The sequence below is a fragment of the Vulpes lagopus genome, chromosome 12, assembly GCF_018345385.1.
Source record: "Vulpes lagopus strain Blue_001 chromosome 12, ASM1834538v1, whole genome shotgun sequence".
Taxonomy (NCBI): domain Eukaryota; kingdom Metazoa; phylum Chordata; class Mammalia; order Carnivora; family Canidae; genus Vulpes; species Vulpes lagopus.
The window spans coordinates 36,618,373-36,638,983 of NC_054835.1; the positions used below are offsets into that span (position 1 = coordinate 36,618,373).

Here is a 20,611-nt window from a genome sequence, read left to right on the forward strand (position 1 = left end):
CTCTGAGGACTCCCAATTGTGGTAGTTCGTTTGTTTTCCTTTTGGGGTGGGTGTGTTTTGTTTGGGGCTTTTAATTTTTTCCCTCCAGTCCAAAAATGGATCGAAAGTACTGGGAGGGCTGACTCCAATTCCTAATGGGGGGGGGGATGTTTCATTGTAGGACACGAGAGGCTTAAGTATGGCAAAGCCTTTCATATCGTGATTTATTTGTCATAAGCAAATAAAATGCGGTTAAGCTGTCTCTTTCTAGACAGACGACTCTTTGCTTATTAAGGTTCGGAGGGAGGATTCTGCGAGGCCGGCCTCTTTCCTCCCGCCTAAGAAGGTATCGTTTTCCTCTGAGGTGTTTAAAGCTTTAATGAGTCTAATTTTTTGCACAGATGTTTCTGGGTGTTTGCAGGTTTTCAGAGTATTTTTATATTACAAAGGAGCTAGCCGGTGCCATAGCTCAAACTCTGACAAGCAAATAGATAATCAAGAAGACAAATGGCCTCTTTTGTGAAACCCTGCTCCTGTATTAATTTTCATTTTCTTTCTCATAGAAAGTATCGAAAGTACGACTGGGGACCAAATAGCTTTGTGTCTCTGAGGTCCCAGTCACCCCTAGAATGGAGTGGGGGAAGGGGAAGGGGGTGCTGAGGACCCTCACCAGTTCTGTCAGGCTCCGGCCACTTTGGGGGGACAGCACCCAAGAGAAGTGCTAAGGTCCAAGGGCTCCAGATTTGCTCGGGGTCTCTGGTCTTGTGGTGGGCCAGAGTACAGCCACCCACCACCAAAAAGCATGGGGCTCAAGAGGGCATATGCAATTAAAAGTCGTATTTTTCGGTCCCATCTCCCTCCAGAAAATAAACATAGCTGATTTCCACCAGCACGTTTTCTTGTTATTTCTTTTGTATTCCTGCGGGTTTGCAGTTGGAGGCTGGGGAGGGCCCAGGACACAGGGGGGCACCCCCGGTGTCCACAGCGCGGGGCAAGGGCGGTAGAACTGCCCCGTTGAAATGCTTCTGGAAGGCTCAGAAAAAATTTGCCGGGACCTGGAGCCTCAGAGCGGCGAGCTTTGTTTCGGTCGAATCGCGGTGTGATGTTTGGCTGCCAGGGGATGCGGCTGCCCTTCGTGGAGGGGGAAAATCGTTCTTAAAAAGCATATGCCCCCCCAGGAATGTCTCTATAGAACCAAATCAAAGCTGCTCCTTGGAAGGTATGAATAGAATAAAAAAAAGATTTCTATGGAGCTTAAAGTTCACAGCCATTCTGTGTAGACAAGAGCTAAGAAAAATGTGAGAATTATACAGAAAACCATTAATCACTTCTTTTCTTTAAATACGTATCCTCTCTCCTTTGTTATTATTCAACAGCAAATCTCCGCAGACCGGCTGTTGGGGGAAAAAAGTGTTAGCTGGCTCTCCCGGATCTGCGAGGGGGAAAAAATTTGGAACCATAAAGTTGAAAACTTTTTTCTCTCAGTATGGAAGAAGCCCTTCGTCATGAATGGGATCCGCGGAATTCATGCCAGAGGAGGCAAGAGGCGCAAAGGTAACAAAGCCCTGGCCTGGGCTGACTTTTTTTTTTTTTTTTTAATCGTTTTATGAGCTCTTCTTACAAAGGAAAGAAGAAACTCTCTCGCCTCTTTCTTTTCCTTTTTCAACTTTCTTTGCGGGGTTTTTTGATGGTGGATGCTTGGTCAGATCTGCTGCCTTTTATGATGACTGATGCTCGGGTCAGAGGGAGAGACAGGGGCCTCACACCTGGAGAGTGTTTGAACTGCTTGGGACTGAGGTGTCAGGGCCCCTGAAAAATCCCAGAGAAGGTTGTTTGTGAGGCAGCTCAGAAGTGCTTTTCGGGTTTTGGAAAATGCAGGCAGGCCAGGAGAGCTCCAGCATGCATGCATGTGTGTGCCTGTTTGGTGACAGGCACATGTGGCCGGTGTGTTCCGTGACTTCGCTGGTCTACACTGGGGGCTTGTGTCCCCTCTGTCTATTTACTGGTGAGATGTTGTCACTGCCGACTCCCGGAAAAATGGAATGCAGTTCTTGGATGGAATGCCTCAGGCTTGGAGCAGGGTATAGGTAGATGTCTCTCTTTCTTTCTGTCTTTCTTTCTTTCTTGCTTTCTTTCTTTCTTTCTTTCTTTCTCTAACTTGGGATTCTAGACAAATGTTTGCAACTCTGGAGCAGGAAACTGTTCCGTTTACAGGCAAGGTTCGTTGATGCCGGAGTCTTCCTCTTCGATGCTGCTCCCACCCCCGCCCTTCTTCCTGGAGGCTCAGTGTTCCGTTTGGTTTCCTTTTGCTCTCTTGTTTTGGGGGCTATGTTCTCCCTTCTGGGGCCCTGCTTCTGAGGGCGAGGGAGTCAGTGGGCTCTGCCTCAGACGTGAATGTGCTGGCTCTTTTACCCTGGGGCTCACTGAGGCTTTGGAGGCAGGAGGTTGGCGAGAGAGTTCATGGAAAGGCCACGTTTTCTAGGCGATTAGCTCAGTATTAGAACCACAAAATGACCTCGGAAGCCCCTTGACCTCTCTGAGACTGGACAGTATGCTGGCTCCTGACTCCTGCCTAGGAGGGAAAGTCATACCTCTGCAGTGAGGGGTCCTTGGGCTGCTGTGTGGCCCATCTTCTCATCTCCCTCCAGTCCCCAACCCCTTCTTTGCTCTTCGGGAATTTCTGGATTGTTTTTCTATTACTGTCCACTGGGGAGAAAAGGAGTTAAAAATTTAGCTCAAGGGTACAGCTAAGGGAGGGAGGGAAGGTGCTGATCTGACCCTCTGTGTAGAACTCCTTCCTTAGATCGGGTTCAAACTGCCCCCCACCCATGTCCAGCTCATCCCTGCTTCTTTCCTCTTTCTCATGGAGGGAGCTGAGGGAAGAAAGACAAAAGGGAAGTGATGTGAGAGGTCCATAGGGCTTCAGAGGGCTAAGGGAAGAAGCCCGTGGGTTCTAAAGAGAGGGAAGCCTCCCCCTTTGCCCCCAACTAACAGTCCCTTGGAGGCTACTTTCTCTCAAGGTGTGAGATCCAAATCCAGGGCTTCTCAACCCATTTTCTAAAGTTCCTTTGTTTCGGAAGCTATTCGTATAATCAATCCCTAGTCCCACCCCAGCTACTCACAGAGCCCATGGGTACCTACCTCCCCAGCAGAGGAACAAGAGAGAGGGGAGAAGGCTCAGGACAGGGTGTTGTGACCATTTCCAGGGACAGCCCTGCCACATCAACCAAAGTTTTTAGCAACTTTGAATTTTAAGAGATGGGTGGAGAATTTACTCATATGGAGCCTTTCCAAATCTCTGTTCTACTTGCTGTATCTTAAAATCCACACCAGCAGCCATTCTCTTAGGAGGAGGTAGGGACAAAGAGACAGACAGGCAGACAGACAGACAGACAGACCGAGACTCCAGCTGGGAAGAGAGGAAATGTTCCTTCAATTAAAAGTAGGAGAGACAGAACCTTGCTGGGATGTGTGTGGGGAGGGGGGGTATTGATTCGCAGTTTGTAAATCGTTTCCTAGAACTTGGGGACTCTATCTCAGGCAAGGAACAACTAGCCTCGGTTGGCTGGTACTGTCTCCTTTGTGCCTAAGTGCCATAATACATGCAGGGGCTAGAGGCCCCCGGGCAGGAGAGGGAGTGAGTAGAAAGGGAGCTGGGCCGCTCCTGGACTGCAAATTTTTGAGGCTCATGTCAGATGTGCACCCATTACTCATAGGGGCAGATGACCAATTGTGGGCCCTCTAGAGGCCCAGGTGAGGAACCTTAGTCACCTGGGAACATAGGAGCTGCTCTCTGCAGTGTGAGGGGCCCATCAAAGAGAAGAGGAAGGAAACAATGGAAGGGGAGGTTGGGGTTCATTCAAGGGTTTCAGTCCCAGAGGCCGGAGCTTGGAGATTCCCTCAGTCCCAGACTCTCAGTCTTTCCAGGGCTGAGCACCTCCACAGGCTCCCCAATGGGATGGTCTCACCTCCTACAATTCTAGGAGCCCGGCTAGCACTCCTTATCTTTGCCGCGTCTTCCCTCCAAGTCCCCGGGCCCTTCCTGCTGGCCCTCCTACTTGCACCTACCGGGGCAGAGGGGCTGCCCCCAGCGCTGCCAGCGCCCGGCGGTGGGTCTCCCTGGGAAGAGTGGCCAGCCAGGGGAGGGGAGTCTGGTTGGAAAACAGAGTTGGGAAGTTTCCCAGCGTGAGTTGAGCGCTGACGGATTTGTGATCAGCCATAAAACCGGCGCGTTCAGATTCGTAAATCAATCTCGTCTTTCTCGCAGAATGAACGTTCGCTTTATCGGCAGCAAGAAAGCGCTCCGCTAGCGCTCAGGCGCTTGTTTATTTGAACATGGACATTCCCAGGATCCGAAAAGAGTGTGGGCATTTTAACAGAACCTGCCTGGCGTGCCTTCGTGTCACTCTGCTGTTCTTTTTCTTGTCCTTAAAGATAGTTTCTCGGTTTCAGAGATTGCTGTCTTTCATGCTCCTGCATATTACTTCCAATCTCTCTGTCTCTCTTATTTTTTTCTTTCAGACTTTAGTGGACTGTTTGTGTATAGGGGACCATTTCTAATGGATTTGTGGCCAGGACTTTGTAAGGAGTTGCCCTGGCTGGAGCCAGGAGCAGGGCTCACATCGGCAGCAGGCTGAATTCAATACCAGTCTGTGTTTTGTATCTGGACAATCAAAGCCGGCCACCCCCCTACAGAGTCTGGGCTCCGCTGGCGCCCCATCGGAGCATGGGGAGCGGGATTCTGAGGAGGAGGCAGGGGCTGCCCTGTTGCCCCATTGGGAACTTACCGGGCCAGGCCAGCGGGGCGGGGTGGCTGTTTCTTTGGGGGTTGTTAAGGCACCTGGGTCCTCAGCCTTCTTCCCATTGAGTTGGTTTTGGTTCAGACCTCTCCAAATGAACCGATGGCGACCCCTCCACCCCTGCTCCCCTACCCTAAGCCGAATTTATTCTCCCTGCCCTGCCTGCTCTGGCGATGTAGGCCAGGCTGCACCCTGACGGAGCTGCTGAAGATAAGGCTGGGAATGTGCCGAGAGGGGCTCCTTCAGGAATGTCTTTTCTGCTTCCCTTTGCATTCCCACCCCGCACGGTGGGCCAGGACTCAGATTCTGGTTGTAACTGGTCTGCTCATTCTGGGGCCAAGCTGTAAGTGAAGGTTTGGGGCATTTTTTGTTTTGTTTTGTTTACGTCCGAGATGAAGGAGCATGTGTCTGTTTCTCTCTCTAGGCCTAGGGAATGGATTTCTCCTATCATCCCTGTGTTTAACCCTTTATCATGAGACACCCTCGCCATCTCTCCCCATAGATCAGGCTCCATTGTCTGCTGATTGGGAGCTTAGGGTACTAACACCTGGGTAATAGGGACCCCTGCCTGCCAGGCAGCCTTCAAAGCCTCTTTCCTCCCTTTCCTTCCTCTCTAGTTCAAATCTTCAAGCTGTCTTCACTAGTGTGTTTGGGGTGGAGGAGGGCACAGAGATGAGGTGTGACCTAGGTAAAGAGACACTGAGTATCCACTGCTTTTGTGTAGATACCTTAGTCTGGGGTCTTTGTCTCTAGAGCGTATTCTCAGCTGGTCAGTAGAATTTGATTCCCTGGGATGGTAATAACACAACGGGGGAGGGGGAAGTCCCCCTTGTGGTTATTCTCAGCCCTGGGAGCTCCAGCGTCATTTCTTTACCCTGTCCCTTTTCTGCCCCTTCCAAAGGTACCATACAAGATCAGAAGGAGAATTAAAGCCCCATTCTTTATACATATGTAACTTGGACTTATAAAGTGTTTCTTTTGAAGCTGGTCCCTTTAGAAATGTTCTTGCTTTTTTAGGGAGGAGGGAGTTGGTCCCACTAAAATCAATATCCGAGGAGTGAGAGGGAGAACGGAGTTGAGGGCAATCTTGATCTTAAAGGATGCAGAGAGAAGAAGTGGAAGCTGAGAAATCCAGGGGCTTGGAGCCGGGCTCCGCGCCCACCCCACCCCCACCCCCCAGACGCCCCTGCAGACTATTTCTGCACCTCCACGAACTAAGCAGAAGCAGGAGGAGAAGGGAGAGAGGAGAGGTGGGCTGTGGGTAAGTGTGTGCCTGGGTGGGGGGAGGTTAGGGAGCTGTAGGTAGAGTAGGTATAGATGTGAATGTGGGAGAGAGAAGGAAAACTCACTACTCTTCTTCCATTGGTGGGTTGGGGGGAACCTATTTTGCAGGAAAATTTCTCCTCCTGAAGGGGAAGGTCATAGTGGTCCTTTGAGCCTGAAATCGAAAGACCCCCTTCCCCCTCCTGGTCACGTGATTCATTAAATAATTAATGCCGAGGTTGCAGAATAGATATGTATTCGTCAGGAAAATCGCAGGCTCGGTCTCCCTGTTTCTGACGTGCAATTCAACTGTCCTTTGAAAAACAAGCCTGTACCCCGAGAAAAAAAAGAGAGAGGGGGAGAGAGGGAGAGAGAGAGAAAAAGAGAGGGAGACAGCAATAAAACAGCCCCGCAGCCGGAGCCACATCGCGGGCTGGGGTATTGTAAGTAGAAGGGATTTCTCACTACCTACCGCGTCTTATATGTCCATGTAAATTTATTGTTTGTTATTAATGTTATTGTCGTAAAATGTGACAAATAGCCATCTTCATTTCCTGCCATTTCTCTTCACACGGTGCTCTGTGTGTTTATACCCATTGAGGCATTGCATAGAGATTTTAGGAGTATTCCTCTTCTCTCTCTCACTCTCTCTCCCCCTCTTTCTCTGTCTCTCTCTCTCCCTCTCCTCCAACCTTTTTCTTGATTTATAGCAATATGGGTGTCAGCTTCTCGACCGGCATGCCAGCCATTGTGTGTGTGTGTGTGTGTGTGTGCGTGCGCGCGTGCGTCTGTGTGTTTGTGAGCGAGTTGTGTTGTTTATGGCCATGTCTTCGATAAATCATTTCTCACGGAAAATGATGTGGAAGCTAGGCTATTTCTGCGGCCGGGGAGAGACTCGCTCTCGGAGCCACTTCCTCCCTCTCCGCTCTGCTCCCAGGAGTTGGTTATTTCAGACGATTTACAGTAATATATCAGCAGTTAATATGAAAGCTCTATGGCTGGAGGTCTTAAATTACAGCATCTGTGATTATCAATTAAGGGGAGATTTGTATAAATTTGGTAAACCAGAAATGCCTCATTGGCATATAAACCCAGTCAAAGACCACGACCTAATATAAAAATTATATTTGCAAGCCTGATAGAGCCAACATTCCTGAAGCAGCAGACAGAGCTCCATTTTTCAGCGGTTCCCCTCCAGGAGTTTGGCGGCTCCGACTCCAGCCCAGGGTAAAGAACCCAACTCTGAAGGCAGAAGGAGCCTGGGGGCAAGAGAGGTGGAGGCGGAGGGAGAAATTATTGGAGTTGAAGGCAAAGATTTTTGTAATCGATGGGGATCAAATCGAAGCCCTCTGCACTTGAAAGGGGATGGAAGGTTTTCTTTGTAGAACTAAAGCTTCATGGTAGGATCGATGTGTATGACAGGGTATCGAGGGTAGAGAAGGAGCTATACTCAAATCCAAATTGGGGGAGACAATGGGGGCAGAGGGTGAAGAGTAGGGAGAGAAGCTGAAAGCCTTGGCTCCCCACCCTCCTGGCTAACAAAACAAGGAAATGAATTCACACCCCAGTAGCCTTCCTTCGACCTCCTGAAACAAAGAAAGTTTCCTCAGCAGTGAGGGACTGTGTGTGTTTGGGGCTAAAGCAGGAAGAAGTTCTCTAAGTTTTTCTTGAAAAGAAATGTTCCAGGAATCAGGTGGTCCCAGAAAGTTGGTGAGTGTTTTAGGACATATGGTGTGTTCTCCTCCCTAAGCCCCCATCCAGAGAGAGAGCAAATGGGGTGCAGATTGGGAGGGGAGAACTGATAACTTACCTCTTGGGTTTCATGTGGGGGTCTCCATCCCTCCCCATTAGAGAAGAGCCTGATGGTCAAGAGCAAAGCCAGAAGGAGCTTTAGTGTCTTTAGTGTCCATAGAATGTCCGGGGACATTCTACACTGCACCCCAAAGTTGTGATGGATGAGGAGCAGAGGGCCAGAGTGTTTGCCAAGTCCGGTCAGGGCTGCTGGCTTTTCCTTTTCTGGCTGGAGCCCAGCCAAGTGACTTTATAGCCACTATTATCCATGATATTTAACTCTGCCTGCTAGTGTAAACCTTTGAGGAGAAAAATTAGAGTGACGCCGCACCCAGGTGTTAATTATTCATGGCATCAGCCTTGTGGAAGTGGTGGCTTCGGCCTCAGTCTGGAGCTTACAGGAGCTGGCTCCCATGCTCTGTTCCAAGTGGCGCTGAGCCCCATCCTTGTTAACAGGAAGATTTGTGGGTGGTGGGTGGTGGATGAAGCCTCCCAGATTGGGAGTCTGGGTTGAAAGGGATTTAGGGAAAAAGAGAAGGAGAAGTCAAGCTTCTAGGTTAGGATGAGTGTGGTATGGTGTTACCTAGTTTGGATAAAAGAAAGCAGAGAGAGTGTGGATTCAGAAGCAACCTTGACAGGACTGCAGAGGGTGGGGAAAGGGGAGGACTGGGGGAGAAAGATTTGAAGGATGAGTGCTCCAACCCTTCAGGCTACCCTTTTCCAGCGCTGGAGATTCCCACACACACTCAGGGTGAGAGTCGAGTCTTTTTCCCTCACCTGGGAAGTTGGTGCGGGGGCGGGGGGGGGGCAAGGATGTAAATGTAGGGAGAGTTTCTCCGGTGCTTTTTCCCCAAGGAAGCATTCCAGAATTTAGGCCAAAGTCTTGGAATCCCTGAGAGAAGGGGGAAGGATGACCTCTTCCTTGGAGAGGAGGAGGGACAGGAGGGAGAAGAAGAGGGTGGAACCAGGTTTTATTAGCTTCTGAATTCAGCCTGTTTGGGAGGATGGGAAACAAAAGGGAAAGGCTGAAGGATTTTGCTCTTTGGGACAGGTCAGAGGTTAGGGGGAGAGCTGGGAGCCAGTCCTATAGACCTCTACTCCAGTGTTACCAACTCTCCCTACTTCTCTGTCTTCCCTCCCCCTGCTGCCATTGCCAGTGACGTGAAGGACTGATACCCCCCGCTTTTCCTCTCCATTCTCTCAGCCCCCTTCAGGTCTTTGTCTCTTCTGCCCCTGGGGGCACCCCCTCCCCTTTCTTTTCCCCAACTCACACTCAGTCTTCCCCCAGGAGAGACAAAAGCGGGGAGATCATCCTCTCCACCATTATGTCTCAGTTGCTGGCTCCTTGCTGAATCTCTCCATGTGAGGCCTGGTGCCCTCCATCCAGGCATATAGGCCTACACCCGAATCAGCAAGTTTGGAAAGACTTTGTTGTTGTTGTTCTTTTGTATATAGAAATATTTGGTTTACTTAGCCATGAAGCGTCTTGCTTCTTATCAGTTCTGCACATATACATATACACATATACACCCCATTTGCTTTTGTGCTGTTCAGGGGTTGAGGTAGAATGTATTTGGTGGAAGGGGCTTTTGGAAAGCTGCTAACTCCTTCTTCTCTCCAGACTCTTCTCCCCGGTGATTATAGTGTTGATCCCTGTGCCTTTAAGAAGCTGGGCTGCCAACGCTTTAGCAATCAGAGGAATTGAATAAAAAGATGGAGAGAGAGAGAGAAAGGATGAAGGGAAAAGGGAGGGCCCCAGAGAGAGAACAAGCAGGAGGATCCATTTTTGAGGGGAGAAGTTAGGGCAGAGTCCAAGAGGCAGATGACAGGGAGAATAAAGACAAAGGCCAGTCAGAGCGGCAGGGAGGCTGTCCTGGGACAAGGAACCCCACAACTTGGCTCGGTACACACACACAGAGATAAGTGAGAAGGAGGGAACTGGAAAAGAAACCACTCACTTTGTCCCCCTTTCTGTAGAAGAGAATGTCTTTGTGATGGAAGGATGTGTGTCGTCCCCTCTACCCCCTGCAGATGAAAGGGCCCCAGGCCAAGGGCTCCACATTGCCCCCAAAATAAGAGGGGCAGCCTAATGAGTGAGCCCAGAAGTGATTTCTGGAGACACTGCTAAGTCTTTCACGGGCTCAGTTCAAACTCACTGAAGTCAGAGAGGCCGAGTATGAGAAGACAAAGAGGCTGTCAGAAAGGGACAGAGACAACAGAGATGGTTTTAAAAAGGCAGGAGAGAGAGAGAGAGAGAGAGAGAGAGACTGTTGAAAGAGTCCAACCCTGGGGGAGGGCAGGCACAGAGACAGGGGAGGCCGCAGGGGTCTGGAAGCTCCTCCAGACCCGGTGCTTTCTTTCCAGGCAGCTGTCCAAAGCTGTGGCCATCCCAGAAGCAACTGGCCCTAGAGTAGGCCCTCAGGGGGGTGCTAAATCAGGTGTGAGGCAGCTGGGGTAGGCACCGAAGTGTCAGGGAATGGCCAAGAGGGTCCGGGCACTTCAGTCTCCTCTTCCACCACCATCACTAACTTAATGGCTGGAATCTCCCAAAACAGAATTCCACGGGGTGGGGGTTGGTGGTGGTATTTGGGGTCAGGGTCTCACACCCGGACCCTGGAATCCTTCCTCGGCCTCTCTTTCCCCTGGCGGATTTGGTCTCTTCTTTCCCTCTTTCGGGTCGGGGAGAAAAAAGTTGATCTGCCGGCCGCCAAAGAACTTTCCCTTTCACCTCCAATCCACATCTCCTCCCTCGAACCCCCAGCAGGAACAAACGGATGCTACCCTTACTAATCTCCTCCCTCCCCCATCTTTCAGGAAAGAAAAGGAAAAAAGGAAAAGGGGAAGGAAAGTTCCTACGAGCCTAAGCAGCTTTAGAAAACTCCAGGGAACCTGGAAAATGCAAACCTCCTCGCCTCCCCCAGGCGTCCCCGCGCCCCCTCGCCGCCGCGCTCTCCCGCCCCGCGCCCCCCCACCCCCACCCGCCCGGCCCGTCCTGCCCAGAACTCTCTTCCCGGCCCGTCCTTCCCCTCCCTTCCCGGCCGGGCCGGACATATGGAACCCATTTCGCTGGTGACATTGAAGAGCCGCCCGTGCGCCCGCCTTCCGCCGTGGCGCCCCCGGCTCCCCGCGCCTCGCAGTGCCCCCTGTCATTCGCCGCTCCTCCCGCCCGGCAGCTTGGCCCGCTCTCGCAGCCCCGGCCCGGCTGGGTGCCAGGCGCGCCCGGCCGCCCCGCAGCCCCGCGCGGGCCCTCCGGCTTCTCCGGCCGGCCCCCCGCCCCCGCCTCCGCCTCCCCGGCTGCGCCCCGAGCGCAGCCCCCGCGCGCGCCCCGCCGCCCTGCGGCCTCGAGGGCCGAACAAAGCCGGGGGCGGGGGCGGGGGCGGGGAGGGGGCGAGCGCTTCCGGGCCGCTCCCCGCGCCGCCCGCCGCTCCGGGGCTGCCGGGGTCTGCACGGGCGGGATGCGGCGGGCTGCGGCCGGGGCGCCCCCGCTGGGGCCGAGGGACCCGGGCCTGGCAGTCGGCTCCCGCGCGCCCGCCGCTCCCGGTCGCCCGCGGCCTGCGCCCTAGCGCGAGTCCGCACAGGTAAGTGGGGGTGCGGAGCGGAGCGGCCCGGGTCCGGCTAGGGATGTGTGTGTGTGCGGAGGGGGGAAGGCGGCGGGGGTGGTGGCCAAGACCTCAGTCCCCGGGGTCTCTCTCCGGGATCAGGAAAGAGGCTGGATCTGAATCGTGGAAGACAAAGCTGAGAGCACCTTTAAAGAGGAGGGTGGGTGCTGAGGGTGGGAGAGGGGTCCGGCTGTGCGGGGCAATGTGGAGGAATGTGGCGCTGTACCCCCGCCGGATGTGTGGGCCAGGACCGGATTACGGGATGGGGAAGCTCTGTGGCTCGGGAAGGGTGTTGGAGGCTCTGGAGGGTTTTCCAGGGAGGAGTTGGAAGCTGTGCCTCGTGAAGGAAATGTGGGGGCATCTCCTGGGGTCGGGGGACAGCTGGGCCCTGCTTCTACAGTCCAGCTGCCACCATGGTGAGCCTTTTAGCACCTGGCGGGTTATTTGAAGCTGAAACTACAAGGGTTGCGGTGAGGCCGGGTGTTAAACTGAGAAGGTAGAAGGGGTGATTTATGGCTTCAGAGAAGCTATGTTTACTCCCAGACTGCTCTGGAAACTAAAAACCAAACAGAGCAGAGGCGGGAGGAGCCCCTCTCAGGAGTGGGAGGTGATGCCAGGTTCATTCACTGGGATTTATTTTCCCAGATGTGGGGAGATGGTGGGAACTGTCCCTTTGCAGGCGCAGGATGTGGTAGGTCTGTGTGATGTATAAGGAGGCAAGTATGCACGTTGGAGGTGTGTTAGTGTACTGTGAGAGGACATTTGCACACAGGCACACGAGCACTCGGGCTGGGGTGTGTGGGGCACAGCATCGCTTTGTGAGTGGGCGTGAAGGGAGCTGGGAGGGTGGGAGGGTGGGAGGGAGGCTCAGTGTTCTCTGGTCCTGGGACTCCGTGTTATGGTAGCTCTGGATACACTTTGCTGCCCCAGGCCCTCACCTGGGGGTAGAGCCTGTTCTTGCTTTCCTCCCACAGCCACATGTAGCACAGTCCATTTGGTCTGGTCCCTGGCCCCTCCGTGCCATCTGCCCACGCGGCCTGATCTTCACTTTGAGCCTTTAACTTTGCCGTGGGAGACCAAGGAATTAGTAAGCATGGCTGCATGGGGAGGGGAGGAGAGATAGATGGTTTCACACTGGGCCTTGGCAGCCTTGGGTTCCACCATCACTGCTGAATTTACCCCCAAATCTCTGCTTGGGAAGGGGAAAGTGAGTACAAAGGGAAACAGAGCGAAGGAGCTATGCAGGATGGTGGGGGTGGGGAGAGAAATATTTTGACCCCAGATAGTTATTTCCTCAGGCCAACTGGTGGCTCTTGCATTTCTGTCTAGAAGCCCGGCTTTGCCTGGAAATTGTTTTGCATTAAATTTTCTCAGCCGCAGAATTATCTTTCCTCGCCTCCAGCTAAACTTGCATTTTTCCACCAGACACTTGGGCCCCGCACCAATGAAATCTGAGAGGAAGCGGCTGGGCCCTAAGTGGCCGTAATTTAATTGATTTTATCATAAATCATCAACTTGATGAAGAACCCGAGGTTTCAGTGAAGTAAATTGATATTAATGGGAGTTTCTTGAAATGCAAACTCGCTGCATTGTTGGGGCATCTTGAACTGGGGAGGTGGATTTCATGCATCCCAAGAGCAGAGAGCCTGGACGTGGAGCCCCCGCACAGCATTAGGGGGTAGGGAAAGCAAGCTGTGAGGGGCAGCTGCAAGCAGACCCATTTCTTTGGGGGGGAGCAAAGCAAAGAATGGAACTTTGTTGGGGAGGGAGCAGACCCTGACTCTGAGCCCTTCTGGCCATCTTGGGAATGCTGGTCTCCAACTAGGGGGAGGCAGTTGGGGAGGCTAGTAGGTGTGTGGGCAGAGTTGGGGGTCGGGTGAGAAGGCCAGACTGGTACAATGGGTGCATTGACTCCTGGTTAAAAATTGCCAGGTCAAAGCCTTCCTCCTCTAATTATACAAATTAATTATTTACTGCTCAGGTTGCTGTGTCCAAAAATAGCACTTTTGATTTGGTGATGGAGGTAGAGAACAAGCTACCCTCCTCTCAAACACTCACAGACACACGCACGCACACACACACACACACACACACACAAGAGCAGTAAAAACTAGTGTATGAGCCTCTGTGGGGGCAAGGAGAACCAGGAGTGGGGTTGGTGCTCAGCAGTGGGGGTGTACACATTTAAATCCCCAGAAGAAATATGCTTTTGGCAGAGACAGTGCCCTTTATCGTCTAAATTCAGTTTATTACTACATATTGTCACTCATTTTCACATTAGCACACAGAGAACCACAAGCTGTCAGTCCAAAAAGGGACCTTAGAGATCACTTTGCCCAATGCCTCCCTGCCACATATATGCTCTGGCCTTCCAGAGGGGACACTGAGGCCCAAGGAATTCACTGCTTCAGGTCATATAGCCGATCTGGAACACCTAGCATCCAAGCCTCCTGACTGCTGAGCCTATTGCCAAGTATGACTTTAGACAAATCACTTCCTGGCTCCGAGCCTCAGTTTCCCTGCCTGTAACAGTGGCAGGGGTTGGAGACGAAGTGTCTGAGTTCTCCCTAGGTTCGACCTTGGGAAACTCTAGTGCTTGGGAGCAGCTCACTTGTGAGCTGGAATTCTGAGGGCATCTGGGGATAGAAGTTACTGCATGGTTAATTTGCAATATACAGGGAGCAATATACATGCCCAGAGCAGTAGATAGTTACTCTGACTGGCTCTAGGAAATCTATGAGAATCTGGACCATTCCTCCTCTTGGAGGTGTTTTTGTTTTTTTTTTAAGATTTTATTTATTTATTCATGAGAGACACAGAGAGAGGCAGAAAGGTAGGCAGAGGGAGAAGCATGCTCTCTGTGAGGAGCCTGATGTGGGACTCGATCCCAGGACCCAGGGATCTGAGCTGAAGGCAGCCGTTCAACCACTGGGCCACCCAGGCGTCTCATGAAGTTGTCTTTATTTTCTGCAGAGAAGCCCAGACTGAGAACAACTAAAATAGAAGTCAGTGAAGAGGGGCTAGCTAGCTGGGTTGGACTGGGATTGGCATTGGGGGGGGGAGGGCTAAGGAAAGGCGGGAGGGGGGGATGTCCTCCCTCACAGAGCAAGGCGTTTCCCCAGCCAGGCACTGCGCTGAGGCTGGAGTTGTTCAAATTTCGGTTTTTGAAATTCTTCCTACTCCAGCCCAGATACTGTAATGGTAGGCCACCACCTGTCCCCCAGTCTCACCCTGACCCCAGGGCCTTTGGGCCTTCTCTTTTGAGGGGAGGACACACACAGGGTGCTGCAGCATGTACCAGGTGACCTCCCAGGGCAGCCAAGACAGAAGGCCTATGAAGCAGATGGACCCCCACCCTCTTCTTTTTTTTTAATTTTTTAAATTTTTTACTTATCTACGATAGTCACACACACAGAGAGAGGCAGAGACACAGGCAGAGGGAGAAGCAGGCTCCATGCACCCGGAGCCGGACGTGGGATTCGATCCTGGGTCTCCAGAATCGTTCCCGGGCCAAAGGCGGGCACCAAACCGCTGCGCCACCCAGGGATCCCACCCCCTTCTTGTTCTTGTTTTCATCTCCTTTCCCAGCTGGAAGTAGATAACAATTCTCAGAAGTTGCATGGTTGTGACAGGGAGGTTTCTTGTAGGGTCAGGGATATGGGAGGCCACCAGGGGACCAAAGGTTTCCAGACTGCCTTGGGAAGTGTGGTCAGGTACAAGAGTTCTGGTGGAGAAGTGGGAAGAGAAGGGCACAACTTCATCTTTGGGGTTCCGGAAATGAGTCTCTGGTTTTGAGAGGAGGGGACACCCAAAGGGCTGGCAAATCCAGACCCTGGCCCTATCCTATTCTAAGTCTGGGGTTTTATATTTGGAGGCAATTCGGAAGGCCTTCCGCTGATTGGTCATTAATCCGGTGAGTTATTGTCTGCGAAACAGAGGTCACCGGGAGAGAGACATCCAATCTGTCAGGAGAGACCTGCCCAGTCACTGGCAGGCTGGGCCCCTGTTCGCCTCTTGCCCGCTGCTCCCTCGCCTCCCCAGCCACCCACCGCCTCCCCAAGCTGTCCCAGCCGCCGGGCTCCCTCTCGCCTCCACCGGTCTGCCCACCTTTGTCTCCACAACAGCCCGGGCGTGGGGAGGGGGGCAGTCTGCCGTGTGCTTGGCGGGGGCTGAGCGCCTAGATGCTGCTGGCCCCGGATTCGGAACCGGCTCGTGCGCCCACAAGGCGCCCGCCCGCCCGCCCCTGACTCCTGACTCGGCCCGCGCGGCTCCTGCGTCCGCTCCGCCGGCGCATCCGGGCGGCCTCCGCGGTCACCGAGCCACTTTGCGAACCCTCGTGGCTGCGCTGGTTTTTCTGCTTCCCTCTCGAGCCCCTCCACTTGCGTGGGGTGAGGGGGAGAGAGCAGAGCTGCCGTTTATCTTCTCCAGCGGTGGCGGCCTCTGTCTTCTTTCGATCCCCCGCTTCCGCTGAGCCGGGTCTACACTGGCCTCCGCGCGCGGAGGCACAGAATCTTCTCCTTCCCGCTTCCCCTTTGTTCCCTCCCGCCTGGGCATCTTGGGGGGGTGGAATCCAGATACCCAGAGCCATCTTCATTAGCAATGTGATTTTACCACCGCCAGCTTTGAAATCTTTATTAACATTCAGGAAGAGATGGACATTCCGGGGCGAGTGTGGACTTCACACGACTCCGCTGCGGCCACAAAATTGGGCAGTGAAGCTGGGAAAGAGAGTGTGTGTGGGGGGGTGGGGGGCAAAGCCCAGAGAGGACCGGAAAGAAACGGATCTCTAATCGCCCGGCCACCTCCCCGCCCCACCACTCCCTTGGTCCCAGCTTCTCAGGGAGCCCTTGAGGTTGAGCTTGGGGCCAGATCCGGTCACCCCAAGGCTGGTATCAGAAATTTTCAAGGAGCCAGCCATTTTGTGATTATTGAGAGGAGACCTTTCGTTTGCTCTTTGGTGGATTTTTTTTTTGGAGAGGGGAAGAGGGAGACAGACCTGATCCCTCTAAGGCCTGGAAGGGTGGGCAGCCAGGAATGGAGAGGTTTAAAGAGCTCCTTGTCCGCTGGTGCTGGGTACCGATTAGGAGTGGGGGAAGGAGGTGTTCTAGCGAGTGGGAGGGGGAAATATGCCCAGAAGGGGACCATTTTTTCTCATTTTTACCTTTTTTTATTGATTTCTGCCTTTGTTAGATTACCCTAACGTCTCTGTCTTAATCTTTTCTCCGTTTTTCTTTTTCAATCTCCCCCTACACACACACACACACAAAGTAAGGTTGCCCAAATTTCCCTACTTGGGTCCAGAAAGAAATTGTTCCCTCCTCTCTCTGGTCTGCCCCTAGATCATGACTTCATGGTCAGGGGTGATAAACTCCTCCAGACCCCAGTCTTCCCTCACACCCCTCTAATGTCTCCTTCTCTGAGTTCCCTGGCCAAACTCCTCACTGCCTCGCCTTTGTCCCCTGAAGTCTGAAAGGTCTCCGCCTGCAGCAACAGCTCAGAGGAAACCTGCACCCTCCATGCTGCCTGCTTCACCATCCACCTCCCAGCCTCCCAGCCCCAGTCAGGGGCAACTGGCCAGCCAGAAACCTCCAAGGAAGGAATCAAAAAGACCAGAAAGAAACCAGACTGGGATCGAATTGCCTCCCAACCAGTTCCAATGGGCTCTGTTCTCCAGAATTAGTAGGAAGCCCCTGCTCCTCCTACCTCCGCATTTGAGGGTGCGTGTCCTCTGAAATTTTTCTCCAGGTCAGCTTTATGAATCTCCAGTCCTCCTTTTCACCCCCACCCAACTGTGTCCCAGCTCCTGGTGTCCCCAGAAAGGACCACAAAGAGTCGAGGACGCTCTGGGAGGGGAAGGGTCCATTGCTGTCTTTGGAGAGTTCCTCCGCCCTCCCTCAGCTCAGCTCCAGGCGGGGTCCTCCTGCAGCCCCGTCTCCCAGGCCTGTGCAGCTGGCAGGTTGCCCTCTGGGCTTTCTTAATTCCTTGAGGCAATGCTGTGCAGCCCCATAGTGATCAGTTTTTTCTCTTCTCTCAATTTTGCAATGACCTTCTCCAGCTAGTGGTAGCAACAGCTAGGAGAGCTGGACGGTCTAAGGTACATTTTTGACTCTTAATTTTGTGGAGTAAGAGAAAAGACCCAAAGGTGCTCGTTCCCTTAAGCCTCCCTGGGCTGAGTCCCCAACACACCAGGCCCAAAGCTACGGAGAAATCAACAGCGTAGGTCTCTAAACTAGGGTCTAGAAATCTCAGGACAGGCTCTGTGCAGCCATGTACACAGGCAGCCGGTGATGGCGTTCTTAAGGGTCTGGGTGTGAGTCATAACATTGGCTTGGGCTTGGGCATTTTCTTTTCCTAATACTACTAATAAAGAGAAAAATGGCTCCCACTCTCTATCCTCACCACCACCCCCTTCAGCCACCAGCTCTCTAGGCAGGTGGCAGGGTCCTTGGTATATCACAGTGGGAAGCTCTGCATGTGGTTCTGTTGCTGGAGGGCAGGCAGGCCATGGGGTCCCACCCACCCCCTGTTCAGCAAGACCCCAAGAAACTGGCTGCTCCAGCCCAGGAAAACTGACTTAGTAGGATGGAAAGAAGTAGAAGCTGGAGGAGACCGGGGTAACACTCTGCATGAGAGTCATGAGAGTAGGACCCTTTCTCAGCCTAAAGCAGAGCTTGTGAGTGGGGTGTGAGGAAAGCCCTGCCAGACACAGCCACCCTCTCCTGGAGGGGAGACAATAGCTGGAACCATCTCTCACCTTTGTTCTCCCAGTCCCATCTCTTCTGGTGCGTCCAGATGGGAGAAGGCAAAAGCCAAGCATTTTAACCAGGAGGTCACAGGGTAGTGGCTGGCTCTGCCTCTGTCTACTCGAAGTGAAGGGAACAAGTTTTCCAAGGTGCCTTTGTAGAAAGGAGAGACTATCTGCCTTCTTTTTTATCCCCTAAGTCCCGACTCAGCAGTTAAGCAGAGTTGCAAACACTCATGCTTTGGGAGATGTCCTGGTCCTCTTTTTGTCTCTCCTCCACCGGGAGTGGCTCTTCCCCACCCCCCCACCCCCCCACCCCCGCCCCAAATCTGCAGACACCTACATTCTTGGCTCTTGGTTCCCTCCTACAGGCCTCCTTGCCTTTTCCTGCCCTTCTCAAACACACCCTAAGAGAAGTTTAGCTTTTGTAGTCCTCCATGGTTGTGCCAAGAGTCATAAATCTTGCAGAGCTAAGAGAAACAAACAGGTTTGTTCTGAATAATAATAATAACTACCCTCCTTCTCTTCTGCCAGCACATTTAAGGTGAAGCCATTTTGGTAGTTCTTCTCACCTTCTTAGAAGTACAAATGTCCTTATCACCTATTAGCCCCTTCTGCCTAACCGGAGGTGAGAATCTTAACAGAAACTTCTCCGTGAAGTTCTTACAGCCTCTCTATTGCCAGCGCGTCTGGAGCTCAAGCTAAACAGAGTGCTCCTTTTGTCACCCTCTCCTCAACCCCCCTTCTCCTGCAAGATGGTCTGGATTTTTAAAATAATCACTCACCGCTTGTTGTCTGTTCTCAAAAGGGGGGGGGTGTTTAAAAAAGAAAGGTCTGGCTGTCCCCCCTACCAGTTGGAAACTGGGACTGGAGATTTGTGGGGAGAGAGGAGGAATTGGGAGGGTGTGGGGGAAGAGAAGAAACAGACTGGGAGATTTGGAGGAGGGGGGAGCCAGGGCAAGAGGGCGGGAGACCCAGCCACTAGTCCCAGAGGAGTGAAACTACAAAAAAAAAAAAAAAAAAAAAAAAGCCCTAGTCCTGCCCAAGCGAATGAACGAATGAACGCAGAGGGGCACCCAGCAGTCCCACCCCCAGGCACCTTGGGTGCCTTTGGCTAGGCCTCCCCACCTACTTCTCAGTTAGCACAATGGTTTACCAGCGGGGTGCGGGGTGGGGGGCTGTGAACTCCACTGGCTTTGCCTTGCCTGTGCTCCCTTCTTCCTCCCCGGCCAAAAATCTCAATTTAAAAATTTACCTGTTCTGAAAAAAACAAAAAAACAAAAAAACCCCCAACCCAACCAACAAACAAAACCTCAAACAAAAATCTCTACCTTCTTTCCTTTCTCACTTTTTTTTGAGGGGGGGGTTAAAAAATTTCCCCCTCCCCCATTACCACCAACACCTTCCCTCCTTATCAGGCATCTAAGCTTGCTAAAGGGGGAGTGGTGGGGGTGTGTGTGAGCTTGTGTGTGTGTGAGTGAGTGTGTGTGTGTGTGTGTGTGTGTGTGTCTGTGTGGTTTTTTTCCCTGTGCAAAAGCAGAGGCCATTGTTACGGAGAGTAGGGCGTACCAGTCTTGTAGGGCAACCACACTGTGGCGGCTTGGCCGAGCCGGAGCCCGGAGCCGGATTCTCAGCGAGCTGAGCCGCCCGAGCACCTTTCGGTCTTCTTCTATTTTTTTCCCCGCTCCCCCACCCCCTCCCTCCTGCGCACCCCGCTCCTAAGCCGAGTGAATTGAAGCGGACGCCGCGCGGCTCCTCCGGCCGCTCTGCCCCTCGGGCTCCCCAGCCGGGGTGGCTACTGGGGGGGGCGACGCAGCTTTAAACAGTGGTCTTTTTTTCCTTTGCCTTCAAGGAGGGGAGATTTCTCGCCTGCCGCTCGCGCTGGGGCTCGATGTGAATATATATTATGTCTGCCTGTTCTCCCCTCGTCGGTGGCTAAGGTAAGCTGGACTGAAATAGGCTATCAGTTTGTGAATGGCGGAGAGTATGTCTCAATGATTTATGGCCCATATGACTCCAATCTCGGTTCAAGAAGAGTTCACAAGCTTTAAGCTTCCTTCCACGCAGCGACTCTCCTCTCTCTCTCTCTCCCTCCCTCCCCCTCCCTCCCTCCCTCTCTCTCTCCCTCTCTCTCTCTCTCTCTCTCCCTCTCTCCCTCTCCCTTCTTGCTTCTCTCCTTTTCTCCTCTCTTTTCTTTCAGCAGCCAGATCCAGGGCTGAATTTTTTCCCCCGGCTGCTGAGAAGAGCTTAACCTTTCTCTCCTTTCCTTTCCTGTTCTTTTTTAATTCCTTCCACTATTTTTTTTTTTTTAAGTCCTGGAAGGTGGCCTATCCCCTCTCTCCCGGCTTCCCCAGCTATTGTTACTCTCCCCGGCTCTTTTCAGGGGCGCGTCTGGACAGGTGGGGTTCTTGGGGTGGCTCACCGCCCTGCTCCAGCGA

The 20,611-nt window shown here is 52.8% G+C and overlaps 1 protein-coding gene and 1 long non-coding RNA gene across 6 annotated transcripts in view; one reads left to right on the forward strand and one right to left on the reverse strand.

Annotated features, from left to right (window-relative positions):
• The window catches only part of HOXB3 (homeobox B3), a 25,941-nt gene continuing 5,330 nt past the window's right edge, over positions 1 to 20,611 (forward strand). Inside the window, exons 1-3 of one of the 5 annotated variants that reach the window (XM_041726001.1) lie at positions 1 to 1,533; positions 16,897 to 17,148; positions 20,026 to 20,113. The gene's annotated coding sequence lies outside the window, so the exon portion shown is untranslated. Of the gene's footprint in view, positions 1,534 to 11,247; positions 11,411 to 16,896; positions 17,149 to 20,025; positions 20,114 to 20,611 lie in introns of those variants that run through there. The other 4 variants (XM_041726000.1, XM_041726004.1, XM_041726003.1 and 1 more) reach the window with 4 other exon arrangements.
• Positions 2,074 to 11,058, reverse strand: LOC121473536. Its single transcript, XR_005983168.1, has 2 exons — positions 7,852 to 11,058; positions 2,074 to 7,300 (listed from the first exon to the last, which is right to left on the reverse strand). It is a non-coding gene; the product is annotated as an uncharacterized LOC121473536 (long non-coding RNA).